Source organism: Silene latifolia, chromosome 3 (assembly GCF_048544455.1).
Source record: "Silene latifolia isolate original U9 population chromosome 3, ASM4854445v1, whole genome shotgun sequence".
Lineage (NCBI taxonomy): Eukaryota > Viridiplantae > Streptophyta > Magnoliopsida > Caryophyllales > Caryophyllaceae > Silene > Silene latifolia.
The window spans coordinates 4,255,370-4,259,612 of record NC_133528.1 but is presented as its reverse complement, the minus strand read 5'-3'; the positions used below and the strand labels follow the sequence as shown (position 1 = coordinate 4,259,612).

Here is a 4,243-nt window from a genome sequence, read left to right as displayed (position 1 = left end):
GGTCAATTAAAGAGCAACATCAACCAAAACAAGTTTCACCACTAAGTCAATTCATTTTATATGTTCCAACACTTACAACCATACTATCGATACTAACCCATCCTAACTTAAATCTCACATTGTGCTTTCGTAAACATCTATCCCGTAGAATCCCTTCACATCTCTATCTACTCATTACATCTACATTACGATTGCTATGACTAAAACAGGCAATTCAATAGCGTTTCTTATTACTATCACATTATTATCCTATCATGGCTTGGGATCACACAACCGCATATTACTTAGTCATATTAGTACTATCAGCACATCATTCAACATCCACCTAGGTAATTATCATCGACTCGCAATTATTTTCATGCTCACGACTAGCACAACACTTCATTGATTATTATCCTGAACTCGAAAATTTATTTCTCATTTCCCAATATTATATGATCACGTCATCATTCATACAAAATACTTACCGTCGCGTTGTCCTGCGGAATAGTTAGAATATATGGGTTTCAAAGTTTATATCAACTCGATTATGCAATAACCAATGCATCAATCAATTAACACTTAGGCAACGGTATAGGCATTTCAGGTTCAACCTTAGGCAACTTTTCTACCCTTTCTCTCATATACCCTCAGGGTTTTCCGAGTTAAACTGAGAGGGCCACTGGTTCGGTGTGAGGGGGCCCCTAACTCAAACCTTACCCCAGTGTGCTCCTAACAGTTCTATCCCGGTGTTCATTTTAATTAGACACATCCTAGGTTCATTGGGTTCATTGGTTTAGGCCTGAGGATCGTTCGCTCTGATACCACTTTGTAACACCCCGGTTTATAAAAGAAGTCCTCGTCAAGACAATCTCTAATAAAACGGACTGTTACCATCTCGGTTTCCCGAGGTAGTGAATAACAAATTAAACTCCAAGGCAATTTATGCAATATTTTAACTTAAGTATTACAAACCTCTTTTCAACTCGATTACAAGAACTGTCATAAATAAAAGTGAAAGTCTTCTATATGATGATCTAGCCACTAAGTCGTCTGATCCAATGTCTCACGCCCATCAAGCTCCCGTCCTATCTCTTAAACCTGTCAAGTCTGCTCCCCATAAACGGATCATCACGGTGTTCACGAATACACAGTGGTCAACCACGAGGTTGAGTAGGGAAAACAGAATAAGTACGACAACAAAATACATAACTCCATTTCCAATTCGTCACATCCTCCACCTCTCCATATCACAGACCCTGAATAATCTCCACACCGTATCACATACCCTGAATAATCTCCACACCGTATCACATAACATCCTCCAACTCCAATGCATATGAATGCTCAAAAGAAATTGATGCAACACGTTATATAAATCAATTAAATGATGAATCATAAAATCATGCCAGTTATCCGATATTGTAATATCATACTCAATATGATCAATTGATCAATCACCTTTCCGAATATAAATGATAACGTAAATCAACCACGAATCCAACCAACACAATTCAACAACAACGATATTAGGACAAGTGTATTTCCCCTACCTCAAGTGCCAGCAAATCCAATTAAGCAGTCCAGAATAAAGCAATGAATTTGATTATCGATCCTTCACGAATCCGTCACCTAAAACAATTATAATATTTATAATTACTAACTACCAAATATAGACATCTCTCAGATAGAAGCCTTCCCGACATACAATCCCGACACCAACATATGCCCGGCTGATAATTAAAGTAACCCAATTAGTATTTGACCCAACTTCCCAAAATAGAAGTTATTAAAGTATAATTTCTTAAAATGGAAACCTTCCCGATATAGCAACTTTTCTCTTTTAACAAACCCGACTCAACAACCCGACTTGAATTATTTAACTGCTCGGGAATTAAATTGGATGACTAAACTGATAATTAAAGAATTATATGATTTATAAATACCCGAATCAATTCCTTAAACAACTCAAACAATCCCGACTCAATCCCTTCTCTAATTATATTAAATGATTCGGGGATTAAATTAACTAATCATTTAAAAGACTCGGGAATTAAATCAATTAATTAAAAGTACGACCAATAACCAATTTGTATCGATTAATTATGAAAACCCGTTTCCAACAACTCGAATAACCCGATTAAACACGACCCACACTTCGCTCTAGCTCACACTATTCACCTGCCGCCTAAACCACCGCGACAACCACCATTCCCCACACCCACTTCAACCTGACCACCGACAACCACCCCATGGGGTCGATCATCGCCGGCGAGGTGAACCACGGCCGTCATTTGGCCTGGTTCACCACCACGCATCACCAACACCCGACTTTCTCCCTTTTCCACCACCGCAGCCATAAGCTACCCACTGCCCAAACAACCCCCAATCTACTCGCCGCCAACCCGTGCACCTAGACACTACAGTCCCACCTTGTCGACCTCCCCCTAGTCGACGGTGGCACCACCCCAAAGCTAGTTGTCTAAAACTCACCTGAAATGCATTAAAAACCCGATTCCTACGCCCTCATCAATACCACCTCTCTCTGCCCCTACAACCACCTAAGACCACCCTAACCACCACCACTATACTCGCCTCACACCCCACTACTCCCCTACCCTGCCAACCACTACTAACAACACTTCTATAGTACACGAAACAACAATAAAAACCCGACATCAAAATCGAAACAAAGGAAAGGGGTTTGACCCATACCTTTTCCGCCACCAGAATAGCCACCACGGCCGTCCTTTGACGTCGACAATAGTCCCTTGGCCTTGCCTGCTACACCGTCAATCAGCCACGCTCTTTCTCTCTCTCTCACTTGTACAGTTGGGTGAGTAAACATGGAAGGAAATGGGTAGGGTTAGTTGTCGGGTTAAAAAAAAAAGAAGAAGGAAGCAAAGGAGTATGGGTTGTATAGGAGTTGGTGTAGGCGTGGGGTTGGAGTATGGGTAGTCTAGGTTTGATAAAAATAATCAAGCATGCTTTACACTCCCAAAAACACGGTCCCCTTAATTATTTTGGGTCCGATGTTTAATTATTTAGTTTACCTCTCGAATCCTTATGAACCCGTCTTAATTAACTTAGCTCGATAACATAACATAATTCTCGACTAACAATTAACCCGACATAACTAGTAATATAAATGTATAATAATTAATATAAAATAATATCCGTTTAATTAATTTTTATTATATAAAAATACGGGGTATTACAATTTTTGTATAACTTTGGTTAATTTTTGTATAACTTTGGTTCATTTTTGTATAACTTTGGTGCATTTTTTGTATAACTCTGGTCTATTTTTGTATAACTTTGGTTCATTTTTGTAGAACTTTGGTTCATTTTTGTATAACTTTAGTCCATTTTTGTATAACTTTAGTCCAATTTTTTGTATAACTTTAGTCCAATTTTTGTATAACTTTAGTCTTTTTTTGTATAACTTTGGTCTATTTTTGTATAACTTTGGTTCATTTTTGTATAACTTTAGTCCATTTTTGTCTTAGATGAAAAAAAAGTATCTCACAAAAAAAAACGAGATTTAAAACACGAAATCTTAAAAAAAACGTATAACAAGAAGAGATTTAAGAAAATGAATAAAAATGAGAACTAACAAAATAAAAGACAACTAAAATAAAATAAAAGACAAAAAAAATAATGAATGGAAAAAACAACTCAAAACATACAAATTAACACAAAACGAAAAAAAAAAAAAAAAAAAACCGAGTTGGAAAAAAAAAAAAGGGTCAGCGGCGGTGGCGGTGGTGGGTGGTTATTTGGTGTCGGGTGGGGTGGTGGTGGGTGGTGGTGAATGAGAAAGAGATGAATGAATGATTTATTTGAGTTTTTTGATTTATTTGGGTTTTTTGGGTTTTTTATTTATTTGGATTTTTGGGTTTTTTTTATTTATTTGGGGTTTTTTTTTAGAGTTTGAGAGAAGAGAGAAATGAAATGTGTAAGATGAAAGAGAAATGGATGAGTGGAAAACAAATATATAGTAAATTAGTGATTAATTAGAGTGGATTAGTGAAGGAGGTGAGAGATGGTGAGATTAGCTTATAAACACACTTTTTTGGGGTTGATTTCATCCCTCCATCTCCCTCCATCCAATGGCTCATAATAGAACTTATGGACTTAATATATCTAAGGACCTTAGTTGATCTCTCTCTCTCTCTCTCTCTCTCTCTCTCTCTCTCTCTCTCTCTCTCTCTCTCTCTCTATATATATATATATATATATATATATATATATATATATATAT

At 37.0% G+C, this 4,243-nt stretch overlaps 1 long non-coding RNA gene across 1 annotated transcript; it reads right to left on the bottom strand.

Annotated features, from left to right (window-relative positions):
• Positions 1–967: 967 nt before the first annotated feature.
• On the bottom strand, positions 968–2,830 carry LOC141645830 (uncharacterized). The gene is made up of 3 exons (XR_012545180.1): positions 2,695–2,830; positions 1,533–1,611; positions 968–1,089 (listed from the first exon to the last, which is right to left on the bottom strand). It is a non-coding gene; the product is annotated as an uncharacterized LOC141645830 (long non-coding RNA).
• Positions 2,831–4,243: the final 1,413 nt, after the last annotated feature.